General features: G+C 38.0%; 1 protein-coding gene across 17 annotated transcripts in view; it reads right to left on the bottom strand.

Moving 5' to 3' along the window:
* The window catches only part of ZNF385B (zinc finger protein 385B), a 408,372-nt gene that overhangs the window by 115,627 nt on the left and 273,897 nt on the right, over positions 1-18,848 (bottom strand). The window contains exon 1 of one of the 17 annotated variants that reach the window (XM_059166887.1): positions 10,279-10,444. The exons of 15 other annotated variants lie outside the window; for them this stretch is intronic. The gene's annotated coding sequence lies outside the window, so the exon portion shown is untranslated. Of the gene's footprint in view, positions 1-952; positions 975-10,278; positions 10,445-18,848 lie in introns of those variants that run through there. One more of the 17 variants, XM_059166895.1, reaches the window with a different exon arrangement.

Here is an 18,848-nt window from a genome sequence, read left to right as displayed (position 1 = left end):
GAAATCCATTATCTAACATGTAATGAGGGCTGATTAGAAGCCATAGAGGTACTATGTAGAGAACAATGGACAAGAAACCCTCAGTCCCTGCCCTCATGTGACAGCTCTGCTTGAAAATAAATACACTTAAAACACAGCATGACAAATGTGATGACAGAGAATTACTAGCTATGCTGAGGGAACGTAACTCTTCACCAGGTGTCCAGTAAGGTTTCCTTGAGAAAGTCAGGTCTAAACTGAAAACCTGGAGTAGGATTTACCTGGGCAAAAGGTAGGAATGAAGTAGGAGATGTTTGTTTTAAGTAGAGGGGATTACACATCAGGTGAAGCCTGTAGCCAGGGCAAGCATCGTGCCCTGAACTGAAAGAATTTCAGCAGTGACTAAAGTATGTTTCTGGGGTGAGAAATGTTCCTGGAGAGATAAACTGGAACAAGACCAAGCCAGGTCTTAGAAGTCATGGTAACGTGTTCAGGTTTGACCTAAATGTGATGGGGAGTCAAAGGCAGATTGGAAACAGGGGCATGACGTGATAAGACTTCTATATGAGGACATCAATGGTTGAAATACGGATTATGTGTATATACCAGAGTTGCTGCTGGAGGAGAGGGGGCAGGGAGGGGCAGGGCAGATGGTGCAAAGAAGTCCAAATAGCAGGCATTACAGCAATTCAGGGGAGGGACAGTTTTAGCATGAATTGCTTGTGGGTCAGGTTGTAGTGAGAAGACTGAGGAAAGAGGTAGAATCAGGAGGATGTGATCACTGGTGGGATCTGAAGCTAACCTCCAGTGGACTAAAGGGAAGCTCCCAGCCTGGGCAGATGGAGGGATCAATCGCAGAAAAGGAACACACGGGGAGGTGAAAGCTTGAAGGGGAATTTGGTTTCTGAGCAAGTCACAGCTTTTGATTTTCATCTTTGGATACCACACATTGAGGCTGAGAATGAGGGCCTACCTGTTAAGACTTTGGGGGTCTCCTCTTCCAACTGTGCCCTGCCACCATCAGGAGGAAGGGTGGACGAGCAACAACCAGGAGAAGGAATTCTTAGATGAGGCTTGCATTTATAATTCCTCTGTAAAGATCATCATTTGTTTAAAATACTTTGCTGTCATAAAAGTTACCAGGATTATTCAATAAATGACAATGTTTCAGAATTTTCAGTTATGCTGGATTGGGGGGGGGGTCTCAAATATTACAGCAAGGATTCAGAGTTAGTCAGTCTGTCAAGATTTTGCTCTCAAATATTTGATGTTAACCAAAAAAGTTGATCCTTTAAAGATGAAGAAAGTTACTTAGCAAATGGCTAATACACATCCTTCCTGAACATATCTTCTCAGACTTTACACATGCATTCCATAGTACATCAATGATAGAAATTAATCTTTATCCATACACCTGAGTTGTAGTCTTTTCTCAGTCTCCAGGAATTTCACATGGGTTATTAATTATACCAGAAGAAAATTTTAAGAAATAGTACTTCGTTTCAGATAAAAGGAAAAGTGCAATTTTATTTTTTATTTTGCCAGACTAAACATCAACAAGGATTGCTAACAATCCTTTATGAAGTTAGCAGCTATCAGAAAAAAGCAAAAACAAAACCAAAAAACAAACAAGCAAAAAACCCAAAGGATGGGTCCAGTTTTTTGAAAACAAACTTTTCAAAAGTAAATGTATCTTTCTGCTCAATATTGATGAACACTGTCTGCATTATTTATTAGCCATATCATATGTAGTACAGTTAGGTCTTTTAAAAAAATCTAAAATTTAGGTGAAAAAGCCAAATTTAAGAAAGTTACTTCTGAACTTCTTAGCGATTGTGCTGTGTGAATTTTTAAGGTGAAAAAAACCCAGAAATCAATACTATGTAAGGAAAAAAAGAAAAATGGATGAGAAAGCTTTCAGGGGCTCTATCAATATTTTAAGCAAGCACAGAGGAAAAAGCCAAGTTGTTGCAGCAACATTACCAAGGTTATTCACATCTATTGCCTATGTGACTTTGATAAAGTTCTATTTCTTTATACCTTAGTTTTTTTCATAAATAAAAGAAACAAAATCAAAACAAATGCACCAAAATGCCACAGAAAGAAGGTTTATAATGAATTTTGACATGTGCTTAATAAAAACTATAGCATTGTTAGATCCATCTTATTTTATCCTTATACAGACCCAGATCCCTATGAACCAAAAGGAATGATTTTTAAGATCACTTTATTATAATGATATTTAAGATCGGTAACATACCCTGCCCCAGGAGAAACGGGCAAATAAAAATTAACACAATGAGAATGCCTCCGAAGATTAAGGGTTTGCAATGTAAATTGCATTTTACAGTGGGGGAAACATGTCTAAGCCACTATCTGTTCAGGGGGCAACAGAGCCTCGTCGTCCGTGAGTAAAATAGAGACCAGAACCCATATGAATCAGACAGGCAGCATTGTCCTTACTTCAAACACTGAAAAATAAAACAGACTTTTCTGTTTATCCTTCTTAAAATTGTTAGTTCTCTTAATGCAAACAACAAAGTAGAAAGTCCATGGAAGCAGAATCTAAACTATTTCTGTTTGGCTCTGAGCAAGGTATTTATCTGTTACATCCTGAACAAGGAGCACAGTGAACAAAAAAATATCCCCTAGTAAACAAAGGTAAAATTGGCTGGGTAACCACGAAAATAATGACTACTGAAACACTCCCATTGTAGTCAAATTAATTGTAGCTTCTTACAGGAAAAGACCATGAGAAGCCACAAAGCCCATAAACAAACTAGATAGAAGCAATGCTAAAGAAAGCTAATCGAATGTCATACTTGCACAGAGAAAATTCTACTCTTCACGTGGCATTAGACCTTAACCTAAGTAGAGAAACTCTGGTGGATTTCCACCTTCCCTCGTGGTTCAGAGGAACTGGGTGAGAGGGAAGACTGTGGAGGTGCTAGGTTCAAGAGGCAAGGCTAATGAGAGAGAAGTGGGTTTGCTTCCTGCTCCCTTGTTCTCTGCCTCCTTCCTTCTGCTACTTCTCTTTAGCCCTGCCTCCTGAGATATGTCTCTCCAGGCCCTTCTCTGGCCTATCCGATCAAGTTGCTCTGTCACTGTAAAGCCTGTTCTTACTCTTCTGTGTATGTTGATGTTCTGGTTTCACCATGGTTTTCTGCTGGTGGTCCTCTACACCTTCTCCCCAGATGACCCCTGTCAGGGCACGGTCTCTGCTAAGGACTACTACTCAGAGCCCCAGCCTCTGCCCCAAGCCTCAGTTCTGTGTATTCAGTTGCCAACTGGATCCCCCATAACCATGTCTAAAACCAAACTCATTTGGGCTGAAAGATTTTACTCCGAAATGTGAGGATGGAGTTACTCATTCTAAAAGAATATCCTGAGATAATAAAAGATATATTTAGAACAGGAAGAGAACAGTGCCAAAGAGTGAGAAAGAAAGAACATTAACCATATTTCTTATAAATCTTCAGTGTACAAGAATTACATATTTTAATAATATTTTTAACCATCTGAATATAAATTAAATTTAACATTATTTGAACACCAGGTTCAAGTGAAGGGGGGCCCTTTGTTCTGTTGGATTTGTTTTCAGCCCCTCACCAAATGTTAAAACCAGATTGAGAAACAGAAGTAGAAATACTGTTTATTTGGAGTTCTCCTTGGCCTCGAAGCATTGCTCCTTTCCTGTGTGAATTGGAGAAGCTTTCAAAGGCCACTCTGAGAAGTTCCATGTGGGAGCTGATTCCAGCCCCTCTTCACTGTAGAATGCTCAACTCAGAGGAAGAGGGTGGGAGAAATGAAAAGCTAAAAGGAGGAAAGAATGAACTATCAATACATGTCTCTCTCTACCTAAAATTTTGTGTGAAGGATATGTGGTAATTAATTATAGCAAAATGTTTTGGTGTTATCAAAATTTTTAAATGCTAATATAATAGCCTTGGGATATTTGAAAATTTGAAGTTCTAGATTTTCATTGAAAACTTGTTAGAATTTGTCCATGGGTTCATTTTTTTTAAATTTTTTATTTTTTCAGCGTAACAGTATTCATTATTTTTGCATCACACCCAGTGTATGGGTTCATTTTTAAAACAAAAGTTGAAAGATATTTAAATTCTAAAGTCTTCAGGAACACTTGAACTTGATTCTTCCTCTAAACAACTCTTCTCCTTATGTTCTTTAGATTAAATAATGGCAACTACGATAACACATGCTTCCTACCACTCCTTTTCTTCTCACAGCCAGAGAGCCACACAAACACCAGGTCCTACAGGTTTAATCTTCCGATACATCTCAGATTCATCCTGTGAATCTGTGACTCCCGCTGCCCTACTTCAGAGCCTCATCGTTTCCCATCATCATTGGTCTCCTTTACTCCACTTTTATTCTTCTTGGATCTGTCTCTCAGGCTGCTGCTATAACAATTTATCAAAAAATCCAATTTGATTCACACACATCTTCTGCTTAAATCCTTTTTTTCATTCTATTTCATTTCATCAACCCAAATAATATCTGTTAAGGACCAGGGCCTGTGTGTCAGATCAAGGTACAATGTTGGGAACGCGGCACAAATGAGACCATTGGGAGCTTTGCCTTCACCATTGAATTTATACTAATATGGCTTACATGGTCCTCCAAGATGAAACCCCTAACTACTCCGTGAGCTTCATTTCTCACCATCCCTTTCTCAAACATTATATTAGCGACACACATCTGTTTATAGTTCCCTGTACATGCCATGTTCTTTCTCACCTTTGTGAATTTCTCCTACTGACACTTTTCTCTCCTCTCCCACTTGATCTGCCTCCTTCTATGCAATCTCTGAGAGAAAGTCTCTCTCTGTCCCTCTCAGACGGAGGTGAAGTGTTCCTTCACCGTGTTCCTATATAACACCTGCATTCCATACCACTGTGTCCATTATGTTGTAAATGTCTATATACATGTATGAACACAATTCATTTTGTGTTCTAGACAAACATTTATTTAATCATCACCAAATTAAAACATAATGACTCATATATTCTATAATAAAATTGGAAAAAATTGGTGGCAAAGAGATGTTCATATTAACAAAGTTATAATTCAGGTAAGAGGGCAAGAGGTAGAAGGTGTTTAGAGCCCAGTTCTAATTCCATATTCATGATGGGCTTAAGAAACTCAGGCAGTTCAACAAATATAGAGTAAATTCAATGGACTGTCTTGTTCTGGTAATCTCTGCTGCACTAGTATGTTTGCCTTCCTGATTGAGGTATTAATAATTAAGTGTGTTGTGTTAAAGTCAGGTCCTTTTGCTAGAAGAGAGGGTTTGAGGAAAAGCTCTTAACAGTGGTGTTAAGCATTCTTCATATGAGAATAAAGAACTCAGGAGAAAACTGTATATAAAAATATATTGAGGCAGTAGTGAGTAATCATTACCTGCAAATATGCAATTGTGATATGGAGGAGAAGTCCTATACCATTGGGCTTCTAGAGTAAAAACTAAGACATTCTTTGAGACCTTCAGAACACTCCATGAGACAAAAAGCAGGCTATCCTAAGTCCAGCTGGATTGGAGGGATCTTGTTTTTTAAGGCCAATATTAGTGTGGAAATAAGCCAAAGCTGCCTCCTCAGATGAGATCTTGGAATAATTTCCTTTTTTCCATTTTAAGCTACTTCTAGTTCTAATTAGAGTAGATAATATAAAGTTGGTTATACATCAGACATAAAATCTCATGGTGAAACAAAGTTTCTCTAATAACAAGTACCAAAATTATCCATAAATATAGATCCTTTCTACCTGTAAGACCATTTATTATAATTCTCTAATTATATAGAGCTGGTATCTACTTTAACCAGAAAACTTGCCTGCATATGTCAGTATATTTCTTTCTTTCTTTTTTAAAGATTTTATTTATTTATTTGACAGATAGAGATCACAAGTAGGCAGAGAGAGAGAGGAGGAAGCAGGCTCCACGCTGAGCAAGAGAGCCCGATGCAGCGCTCGATCCCAGGACACTGGGAATATGACCTGAGCCGAAGGCAGAGGCCTTAACCCACTGAGCCACCCAGGTGCCCCTGTCAGTATATTTTTAATAGAAAATGTGGCAAGTAGACCTGTGCTCTTTTATAATTACTGATCTTGAGGGAAAAAAGTCAGGTTAATGTAAGGGTTTATTAAAACCTTGTGGGCCACCTGGGTGGCTCAGTGGGTTAAAGCGTCTGCCTTTGGCTCAGGTCATGATCCCAGGGTATTGGGATCGAGCTCCGCGTTGGGCTCTCTGATCAGCGGAGGACCTGCTTCCTCCTCTCTCTCTCTGCCTGCTTCTCTGTCTACTTGTGATTTCTGTCTGTCAAATAAATAAATAAAATCTTTAAAAAAAAAAAAAACCTTGTAAGTTGTGTAACTTCTTATTAGAAAAAAACTATAATTGCTTTTTAACAAATATTTAGATAATTACATTTCAGTATTTTTAGTAAATTACTAATATGAATACTTGTTATGCCCACAGTAAAGAAATGATGAATAAAAAAGTTGCTTCATGACCTATACTGACTGTCTTTGTTAGAAACAAATGAAAAAAAAAAAAAAAAACCCAACAACAACAACAAAAACATACACACACACCAAACAACTCGTGGCCATGAACAAATGTTAGTGTTCTTGAATTTCTGTAAGTTTTCTTGGGCTGGTATACTTAATTCTCATAATGTTTATAAACTAACTTATGTCCATTTTTTGTATTAAGAAATTATTACATTTTTCTGCTTTGGCAATTACTAATTATTTAATTACATATTTATGTGATGTTACTGCTGGCTCGACACCTCAGACATTACTTTCCTTAACTAGTGAAAGTACTCTGAATATGGGATGTGTGTGTGTGTGTACGTATGTGTGTTGGTGCATGTGTTCATTATACAGCAATAGATTCTTCATACATGTTTGTATTTATGTGTTGCACATTTAATTACTATAGACTCACTCTTTTGCTCAAATCCATTTATTCATTTATTCAAGTATTTCTCTTAAGGATCTACCATGAGCCAGGCCCTGTGTTTATCCTGACTGAGAGACATGGTCCCTGCTCCCCAGAATCTAGTAGGGAAAACAAAACAAACATATGCAAGGTGATGTGTAACTCCCCTTTCTGAGTACATACCACAACTTAAACCAAATCATCAAACTATGACAATTATAAACAAAGCCAACTGTTATGGTAGGTATGGCTATCTTGCCTTCTCAAATCAAAACCATTGCAGGGTGTGTGTGCGTGGGTGTCTGCCCATATGAGTAGTCACACTGAGACTGTCTAGGAGGTATAGAAAGAAGATGATTTTATGATACCATACACCTTACTTATCTATATATTCATAATTGCTCTGCCCAGATGTTGAGAACTACTTAGGATCAACTCAAGTCATTAGTATTAGTAATTCCCAATCAAGACAGTTCAGAATTTTCTAACACATGTACCTGGTGGGAAGCACTGCTTTCACCTTTCAAAGTCACTAGACTGTGTTCCTGAAGCCTCAAAGTCACATTGGGCCTTCACTATTTGTTCAGCTGATCACAAATCAGAGGTAATGACATTTACATTGCTAATAGCCTTTGCTCCAAAGTATGTTAACTCCAGGTTTTGGTGTAGTTTCTCCTATCTGAGAAAAGCTTTTTTGACCTCCTGCATGAAACTTTAACTAGAACTAACTATGTGAATAAGAACATTCCCTTACTTGTATATCCACAGAAACATAAACATATTAAATGTAGAAATGTATGAAATTCTCTAATTAACCACTCCATATCAGAATCAGGACTTGTGTGCAAAACAAATTAAGGTATGTATTATTGATTTATCCTTACATACACATTAGATAACCCAACAAATCTGGGCATATTAGGAGAGTTGCTCGCAGTCATTATGATTGACATAACCTCTGTGACAATTACCACGTATCTTGGCTTTTAGAATGAGACTAATATAAAAATATGTATTTTGGTAAAGATTAAATCCAGCATAATGTGGAGAACAACTGCGTGTAATTGGACTTTTCCGTATACCAAATTTCAAGCAGTTAAATCTTTGCTTCTTTGATGTTCCTTTGATCACAATTACTAACATTTTATTGGCTTACTGGTGTGAAATGAAAAACAACAATTCCAAATTCAGTTTACTTTATTAATGAGCACTAAATGACCTCAAACCAAAGCCAAATAAAAAGATTACATTGGTGTGCTTCAAGTAGAAGAGTTTGAATACCTGCTACTTGTTAACTGTTTTAATCTGCTGCTTGAGCAGGCAAGAATAAATAGACACACACAGAGACAGTTATTCAGGTGACAATTAAGGTGCTAGTATCTCATATTACGAATTTTATAACACTTAAAAACTTGTAAAGTGTTCTGAGGTCAGCCAAAAGTATATGTCATTTGGATAGTATTTTATCCATTCCAATAAAATGTATAAATTTGGTTTCACAGTTAAATTCAATGGAATAGGATTTGATGTGTGCTCAAATAATAACCAAAATTCTGAACATTTTTCTGTGTACTAGGTGTATGCCAACTGATTGCTATGCATTACATAATTTGATTTTCATTAGTACCCTCTGAGGTGGACTCTATTCTTTCCATGTCATAGAGAAGATTGAGAAATTTTAGTGAGTTAAGTAACCTGCCCAGTTACTGTTGTGACAGAACTTGGATCGAAGCCAGACTTTAGTGACTCCAGAGCCAAATTCCAGCTTATATACAGTCTGCTGTGAATTAGAAATTGTAAGATCTGGCATGGAGTCTCAGTGTCAATCAATTATTAGCCCTGAGACCTTAGGGAAATTACAGAACTTCTCCAAACTTCAATTTTCTAATATATAAAATAGAGCCAATAACATATCCCAACCCTTCCTTTGGAGTTGCCATGAAGATTAAAGAGATAATGTAAGCAAGAAAACTATAGAGTGCTCTACAGATATCACTTTGTTATACTGTAATATCTTCACATTTTGTAACTCCCAAGGCATTTTGTGGGCTAAACAATGACATTAGACCAGGTATCTCCTTAGAGAAAGAGAATTTAGGAAGGCCAGAGTGATCTACTGGAAGAAATTTTAGGGAGGTTGTCCAGGGTGGCACAGGGTAGTCAGGAAAAAAAAAAAAAATCACCCTTTATGAATGATATGTAAATGAGAGGGAGGTCACTGCTAAGGACTGAAAATTTTTATTCTCCCAAAATTCATATGTTGAAGCCCTAACTCCCAATGTAAATATAGATCGGAAATAGGGTTTGATAGTTCCAATGGTAGTTAAATGGGGTCATATGCATGGGGCCCTAATCCCATAGGGCTGATGACCTTACAAGAGGAGGGACGAGATACCAGTGTACTCTCTCTCTGCCATGTGAGGACACAGAAAAGGCAGCTACTTGCAAACCAGGAAGAAAGTTCTCACCAGAAACTGAACTGGCAGGAACATTGATATTGGACTTCCCGTCTCTGGAAGTGTGAGAAATAAGTATTTGTTGTTTAAGTGCCTGGTCTATGTCTGTGGTATTTTGCTATGGCATCCCAAGCTAGCTAATACAGCCAGTATTGTGTTCACCCCTCATGTTACCAAGATCACCAAAAAGCAGGGCCACCTGAGCCCCGTTCAGCTGCCAGCTGGATGAGAGTGTGGTCTGACAGATCACATGAGCCACTGACAATCTGCAGTTAGGACCCAGGGAATGTAAGAATGTACTAGGCAAGCTTAGCATGAAGGGGACTCAGTATAAACTGCTTTGCCTAGAAGAAAACTGTCCAAGTTTAGCAGATTATAATAAATATCCTCAGGAAAACAATCAAACCAAACCAATAGAAAAATAAGACAAGTTCCAAAGATGCAGTCCCATGTTTGTAAGTATAAATTAATGCCAAAAGCTTGAAACTGAATTTATGAAAAGAACAGTGGAAAAATTCTGATTAACAAATTTACAACTGAACAAACGAAAGAATCTCTACATTAAAAACAAGTAACATAGTTCACTTTGTACTTTTTCTTTTTCACCAGAGCACAGCTATTTCTCAATCAATCTACCAGGGTTTCCTCAGCTAAAAGGGTAGTGAGCTGAAGTCATTGCACATAAAAACAAGCAGACATTGAAATATTACTTCTGCAGCTTCTTTTCCTTAGGATGATATAAACCTTATTTCTTGGGAATTGTGTTTTAATTTACAAGAAGACAGACAAATTTTCAAATGAAAAAAATAGCTTTCTAGGAAGAGCTGTCCCCAAAATCTAAGTAATGCAAAGTGTAATTGATAAAATATTTCCACTTACTTGCTCCTTTCACACTAATCGCCTTCCAGATGATTTGATTCTAGATGAACATTTATTCCATGTGAGGCACTATTCCAGGTGCTTAGGGCAGGCTCTGCTAGTTTTCTTGTCAATCTCCAGGACACCAGGAGTATTAGTTTAGCGCTTCCCAGATAAAGAAAGCATTTCTCAACTTCTCTTGCAGCGAGCTGGGGCCACATGACTAAGTTCTGGCCAATGAGCTGCGAGTTGAAATGATAACTTCCGGGTCATTCCCTTAGACGACAAGGTGTGTTTCCTCTAGCTTTCCTCCCTCTGCTGGCCTGGAATGTGGATGTGGTGGTGAGCTGAGCATGCAAAAAAGGGAATGCAGACCAGAGGTGGCTAAGCAAGAAAATGGAGGAGCCTGGCCTCCGAAAGAGCTGTTATACCATTTCTGGATTGTTGGGTGAGACAGAAACAAGCCTCCGTTGTGTGAAATCCACTGTGCTCTTGGGCTCTTGTTACAGTAGTCTATCATGTATTTTCACTAACAGAGGATCGTACATATACCTTGTGAGGTATTACTATCCCAGTTTTATTAGAGGATTGAGGTTTAGGGAGATTAAAGAACTTCTTTATAATCACACAGGTGGTAAGCGGTAAGCTAGGATTTTAATCAAATGCCTTTCCCATTAGATCTTTTTAATACTAATAGAGAGAAAATTACTAATTTATAGAAAATCAGTATTATGCAGCTTTCTAATCTCCGATCTATTGATCTGATGGGATTATAAAAAGTCTTCAGTTTCACTGAATTAGAATCAGTGCTACAAACCCCTATTTTTCTAATAAAGTGCCTAACAGTTACCAACCTTTCTAGGACCTACTCCTCAAAAAATGTTGCATTAGAAAAAAATTATACAGAAAAAGTATGTTGATTCTCCAGGACTAGGACATGGAAGGCTGGTCAGAATGTTCAAATAACTTACAAAATAATACACTGAAAAAACACAATAACTCAGAAACAGATCAGCAGCTTTTCTGGAATGCATTTTCTTCCCTAATGTTATCCTTATATTAACACATAAATTTGTTCTCAGAAAGAACCATACGTGCATTCACTCACCACTTAATAAACATGTACTGAGTGCCTAGTCTATGTCAGGTACTTCTTTAGATCCTGGGGGAAACAAGAGGAAAGAATCTAGATGAAGTCCCCACATGCACGGAGACTACCTGAATGCAGCTACTGTAGGTAATATCCTATACACATGAATGTGACAGGCTTTCAATGTGCACCAGTAATTCACATTTTTAAATTAAACTTTGTTTTGGAATAATTGCAAATTTACAGAATAATTACAAAGATGATACAGAGAGTTCCATATACTCCTCACTCAGTTCCCTCTAATATTAGCATCTTATTACCAGAGTATATTTATGAAAATGAAGAAACCAATATTGGCACAGTAAGATCAACTAAATCCAGAATATATTCAGATTCACTAGGTTTCGGGTTTTAGGGGTTTGTTTGTTTGTTTGTTTTTGGTTTGCTTGTTTTACTAATTTCCTTTCCCTGTACAGGATCCAGTTCCAGACTACCACATTACATTTACATCTCAAGCTTACTTGATCCCTTTTAGTCTATGACCGTTTTTCAGCTGTTCCTTTGTTGTCATAGCCTTGACAAGTTTGAGGAGCTATTTGGTGTTGTCCAATTTTTTTTTCATAATTGAACTGGAGTTTGTTTAGAATATCTACGTAAAGTGCCCTTTTCATCATTGTATACCAAGGGATAAATGATAGCAATATGACTTGTCACTAGTGATGTTAATCCTGATCTCTAAGGATTCCTGTTTCTGTTTGTTGGAATATATTGGGTGTGCTTCTTGCTACTGAGATAAGCTCCATTTGTGTAATTCTGTACTAAACTATAGTAAATTTATTTGGGAATACATTTATACACACACACATATGCACAGGACTTATAGGCCATAAAATAATCTAAGGTATAGAATGGCAAAATGAATTCTTAAATACTCTATTTCTATCTTTTATATTCAAGATGCTAGGTCTTAAAGATTTACATATTATAAGCATACTCACTCTATGAGAATGCATTTTGGAAGGTTCCTTAAAAGAGATCATCCCCATCTTCATTCTGTCCTCAAATCTGCTGCTTGGTACACAGAAATGGTGACTGGTGCTCTAGCAGGCATTTGGAATATCCGGGCCATACTTTAGCAGTGCATTCCTTAATGACTTTGTGGAGGCATCAGGCAAACCCGATTACAGACCTCCAGACTTATTTTGTGTGGGAAAAAATAAACTATCTGTTTAAGCCATTATTATCAGGGCTCTGTTTCAGAGTCAAATGCAACTTCTGATGGGTAGTTTGGAAAAGAGGCAGAAGGAAGTAAGATTTGTTGAGAGCACTGTGTACCAAGTGCTTTATATGCTTTAGTTCACATCATCATCAAGACAAAACAAATTTGAGAAACTAAAGATCAATGGCACTAAAACTCATGCATAGGTTTACAAAGCTCAATATTAAAACTGAACCGGGACTGGACTCCTGGGTGGTTCAGTCGCTAAAGCGTCTGTCTTTGGCTCAGGTCATGATCTCAGGGTCCTGGGATCAAGTCCCACATCGGGCTCCCTACTCAGCCGGGAGTCTGCTTCTCTCTCTCCCTCCTTCTGCCACTCCCCGCTACTTGTTCTCCCCTGCTTGTGCTCACGCACTCTCTCTCTCTGACAAATACATAAATAATATCTTTTAAAAAAAAAACTGAACTGGAATTTAAGCCAAACTGTGTTTTCCCATCACAGCATGCTAAAATGTCCTGTTCATCATAGGTACCAAGACCTATGTTGATTACTAGCAATGGGTATGAACACATATTATTTTATTTCACTCAACAAGTAATATGAGATAATACTTAAAGAAATAAAATGACATATATTTAAGTATGCAACAAAATAGTAATGTGCATCCATAGTTTGAGTCCTCTCATCTCGTTTCATGGTTAGCACTTCAAATGGTACAAAAGGCATCAGGGCAAATTCAGGAGTGAAACCTCAGACTTACTGTTCTCAATCCACATATAACTATAGATTTTTCTCACTGGGCTAGAATGGGAAGCCATTCAGACCACCCATCACTCTACCCACCTACTTATGCATTCATATGTACTGAGCATCTACTATATGCCAAACAACTTGTTACTTCCTGCATATACAATGTTGAATAAGACACAGCTCTTGTTCTCCAAAAGCTTGTAGCTCAGTAGGAGAAACAAAAAAATAAATATGCAATTAGAACAGAATACCACCTCACACCAGTCAAAACGGCTAAAATTAACAAGTCAGGAAACAACAGGTGTTGATGAGGATGCGGAGAAAGGGGAACCCTCCTACACTGTTCGTGGGAATGCAAGCTGGTGCAGCCACTCTGGAAAACAGTATGGAGGTTCATCAAAAAGTTGAAAATACAGGTACCATGCAACCCAGCAATTGTGCTACCGGATATTTACCCCAAAGATACAAGTGTAGTGATCCGAAGGGGCACATGCACCCCAATGTTTATAACAGCAATGTCCACAATAGCCAAACTATGGAAAGAGCCTAGATGGCCATCAAGAGATGAATGCATAAAGAAGATGTAGTATATACATACAACAGAATACTATGCAGTCATCAAAACCCCTGAAATCTTGCCATTTGCAGTGATGCGGATGGAACTTGAGGGTATTATGCTAAGCAAAATAAGTCAACCAGAGGAAGACAATTATCACATGATCTCACTGATATGAGGAATTTGAGAAACAAGACAGAGGATCATAGGGGAAGGGAGAGAAAAATGAAACAAGGTGAGACCAGGGATGGAGACAAACCATAAAAGACTCTTAATCTCAGGAAACAAACTGAGGATTGCTGGAGGGGAAAGGGGTGGGAGGGATGGGGTGGCTGGGGGATGGACATTGGGGAGGACATGTGCTATGGTGAGGGCTGGGGATTGTGTAAGACTGATGAATTGCAACCTGTATCACTGAAACAAATAATACATGATATGTTTAAAAAAAAAAAAAACAGAATAGGGTTTTTCAAATTCAGCACTAATGACATTTTGTACTGGATTATCTTTGTGGGGAGATCTGTGCTTTGTTGGATATTTAGCAGCATCCTGACCTCTACATACTGGAGGTCATTAGCACCCTAACCCTAACCCTTTGTTATAACTGAAAGTGTCTCCAAACACTTTGGAATGTCAAATACCAATTGTCAAATGTCCCCCAGAGGTAAAAATCACCCTTCCACCTTCTATATCTTCCCCTTTCCCTTCCGTCATTGAGAACTACTGTAATAAAGTACAAGCCACCACTCTGGAGAAAGTAAATCCTTAACAGTGACTTGAAAGTTCATGAAGTGTAGCCAGATGAAGTAAATAATTATATGTGTGTTTATATGTGTATCAAGAAGGCCTTCAAAGCATGTGCAAAAACTCAGAGTTTTTAATGCATACAATACATCTGGGGGAATAAAGGTAGTCTAGCATGTTTGGAATGGGAGGTATGTATAAAAGGGAATTAGGAAAAGTTGCATGTGCCTACAGAAGAATAGAGAGATCTAGTCTGGAGAAGGTAAGAGACTGCAATCAGAACAGGCAACCATTGGGAAGAGAAGGAATTCAGTTTGGGATGTGTTAAATTTGAGTTACCTGAGGGACAACCAGGTGAAGATGTCCAATAGGAAGTTAAATTTTCATTTCTGGAAGGTAGGGGCTTGACTCAGGCCAGAGAATGAATACCATCTACATATAGAAGCCGTATGTGTAGATGAAATGACCCAGGGAGAGTGGAGAGGCCGTGGGCTTGACAGTGGCAATGTGGACATGGGTGAGGGAAAATAAGAGTGATCATGATGTCATAGGGAGAGTTTCATAAAAATGGCATAAAGGTCAAACAGATGAGGGTGAGACATATCCAGTGGAGTTGGCGATTAGACATGGCGGCCTTCGCAAGAGCCACGTTATTGATATGTTCTGGGTGGTAAGCCAGCTCCCAGTGGGCTGGAGTAGATGGAAGGGTATCAAGAAGAGTCACATTCAAGAAATCTGTAGAAAGCACTGGAATCATGTAAAGATAGTGCTCATGGTAGAATAAATGACAAACATACCCAGAGTCAAAAAGGTGAGTGGGGACAGGTAAGAAGAATTTTAAGTATGGTTCTGACATCAGGTTAGCTATGGATATTGCTTATAGGCTCTGTTCTTATTTTTGGCTCTTGGAGTCTCCTGGGTATTTACATTAAGCTGCCTCATAGAATTTCTGAATATAAGTGCAACTGGATTGTTTTTGCCTCTCCACAACATACCACATGATTCTGGGTGACTTTACAGTAGCTCTTTACTTGTCTGAGGTATATCCTCTGAATAAAGAATCAATAACACCCGACTCACTGGGCGCTAACTATACAGATTTCCCTTTAAAAACACAATATTCCAAGTCTAAAAGCAAGAATTTAGAGCAATAAGTTATTTTATATAAAATCTCTAAAACTATTTTATCATTAAGTGTGCTTATGAAAATCTTTCCTTTGAGAGGTTTTGTCTTGGAATAACTGACTCATGGGAGACAAAAGCTGACAGGGAGTTTAGAGACCTTCTACCTCCTTCCTTACTCCTCATCCACTCAGTGATTTTAGATGAATCCCTTTCCTCATGTCTTATAGTTCTTGCCCTTGACTCCATAGCTTCTGCTGACACTGTTACCATCTCTCCTGTGTGCCTCTAGATGGTTTCCCGACTGGCTTCCTCACCTCTAATCTTTGCTCTCTCCAAGCCTTTGCCATACCTCGTTAGAGTGATCTTTCTAGAACACATATGTGAATAGTTCCTGAGTTCTACTTGGAATTACTTGTGTCATGGCTTCTCACAAAATTCAGAAATCCTTATGTCAGATAAAGCCTTTTCCATTTGCTCCAGCATCCTTTGCATATTTCATTTCATCCTTATATTCCACCTGTACAGGACATCTGTTAGATCCTGAGGCTTTATACTGACTTCCTCCCACAGGCCTGTGTTCTTAGACCTCCATCCCCTACTCATCTAGAGAATGATATTCAAACTCAGCTCAAACATCTTCTCTTTAAAGTCTAAGTCAATAGTCTTCTCTCATCTGAACCCAAATAGGAATGACCACTCCTCTTTTGGTACTCTCCCAAATGTATGTTATATTTGTATACCTAATACAAATTTCTGTAATAGTATCAAACTGCTTTATTGCATGCATTAGTTTTTATAGGTGCATCTTCTATTGAACTCTCAGCTCCTTGAAGACAGGGGCTGCTTTTTATTATTATTATTTTCTGTCTCACTGAAACATGTTATTTATCAGGAGCTCAGTAAATATCTGTTGAATGAATCCACTCCAAGCCTCTATTACTACCAATGAGGGAAAAAGGCCTGGAGAAGTTAAAGGACTTACCCAAGGTCACCCATCTAATGAGTGGCAGAGTGGGAACAGAAGCTGTGGACTGACTTTAAACTAGGGCTCTTAGCAGTGTCCCAGATACTACTTCATCTGTTTGAAAAGAGAGACACCAAGGCCCAACTTTGTGGTTTGCTAACTTGGTTGAACAATATTTTGATACGGAATATTTAAGAGACTATTTGATGAGAACACTTTTTTTTTTTTTTTCTGATTGAGAGAAAGAGTGAGCTAGATAGTTTCAAAATGATGTATTATTTGATTTTATTCTCACCTTTTTCTCTATTTGCTCCTTCAACCTGCTTGACTTTACCAGTTAGCATTCAGTTAGATATTTTCAAAAATTTCAAAATCTGTAAGTAGGTATCAGCTGAAGACAAACTAAGTGCTACCACATTCTTCTTGTTGACAGAAGGGGAAAAAAAACCTGTCTTGAATGAAGAATTTCCCATACGTATTTCATACATCAATAATTAGTAGTAGGTTGAAATTGTTTTTGTTTATTTGTTTTTGCTGTTTAAAGATAAGAATCAAAAAGAGACGAATAAATTCTAGTGTCTCTTGGAATTGTGTGATTTAAGTTGCCAAATATGAGCAGAATAAATTTGTATTAGGTTACAGTTTTTTTTTTCTCTTACATGTCCATAGAGATAACTAGCTTGTCCTTCTCATTCATTTATTCACAAATAAAACAGAACATTTAACTGGTAAATATGTTTTATTTGGAATGCTTTAATAGTTCTTAGTATATAACATTAATATGTAAAGGCCCTGAAGAGTCCATAAAACTCTGCACAACAAGCTCTATTTTAATAATGCAGAGACTATGCGAGATGGAAACCAATTTCTGCCGTTCAGATAACATAAGCAAAAACAATTTCCCGAAAGAGCTGAGGCTTTTTTAAACCTAAAAGGTTTTTAGGTTTCAAACCTAAAAGAGGTTTAAGATGCACAGGTCCTCCAGATGGCAGAGCTTAACATCAGCCTCAAAAGAACAGAAAAAGAAAAGATTAAAAAAAAAATTCCCTCCAAACGCAGGCTTCTTTCAAGTCTTCTACTCAAAAGAGGATCTAGGATGCTAATGAATATTCAACTTTTGTTTCTTCTAATAATAAATTCCATTTCTAAATCTATGAAGTAAAACAAACTTGCACTATGTTTAGTTTCTCTCAGAAGATAAAGTGGTCTTTCATATTCCTTCAGGAGTTGATGGTACTTGAATATAAACAGACTTGACATGCTGAGTTGAGGTGAAAAAACTGAGAGCCATTTTGTCAATGGCAGTTTCTAACCTTTATTGGAAAGGCCAGCATTTTGCAGGCTCTTTTCTCAGGATCAGCAAAACTTGTGATATAAAGAAATCCTCTTCTGCTTAGGCAGATTGTCATTTCAAAGAGGAGGAATGAGTGAGGAAGATGATTTTTCTCATCTTTATATGCAACATCCCACAAGTCAAGACCCAGTCCTGCCATCATTCCTCATGCAAGCAGACAGGTAGGAGGTGGTATTTGAGTTCTGTCAGATTTACCTACCACAGTTGCTAAAATCATCTTCCAACCTAGTCTCTTCTCTCAGGAAGGAGCCTGAGGCCATGAAAACCACTCATTCATCACCTGCTATGCCACAGTGATTCTCTGAGCAGACACTCTGGGCTGGTGTAATTTGCTTGACAGCCCCGAGGTCAGCCTGCCTAGTGACTGAAAATCTTTTCTTTTCCATCTTGAAATGTTATAAGGCATTGTCCTTTCTATACATGGCTGATGTTCCTGACTCACCATCAGTGGTGGTGAATCTGAAAAGCAAAATGTGATGATCCAGTAGGACTGAGCTTGAGGGCTAAACATGGAAGAAAAATTTCACAAATTGATAGGAGCTCTTGAAAACCCCTGCATTACAGAGAGCTCTGTCTTCATCTTACCTTAGGCTTTCAGATCTTCCCATCCAACCCAATACCTCCAGACTCTCTGATACTTTTCATATTTTTGTCTTAGTTTTCAAGCAGATTTCTATCATCTAGAGCAATTCCATATGTTGACTGGTACCCCCATATATTTACAGAAAAAAAGCAGCTCTGAAAATAATCATACTCAGGCAACTTGGGAAGAATTAAGAAAGGTGTGT

Source organism: Mustela lutreola, chromosome 3 (assembly GCF_030435805.1).
Source record: "Mustela lutreola isolate mMusLut2 chromosome 3, mMusLut2.pri, whole genome shotgun sequence".
NCBI lineage: Eukaryota > Metazoa > Chordata > Mammalia > Carnivora > Mustelidae > Mustela > Mustela lutreola.
The sequence above is the reverse complement of the archived record's forward strand: the minus strand, read 5'-3'. Positions and strand labels throughout refer to the sequence as shown.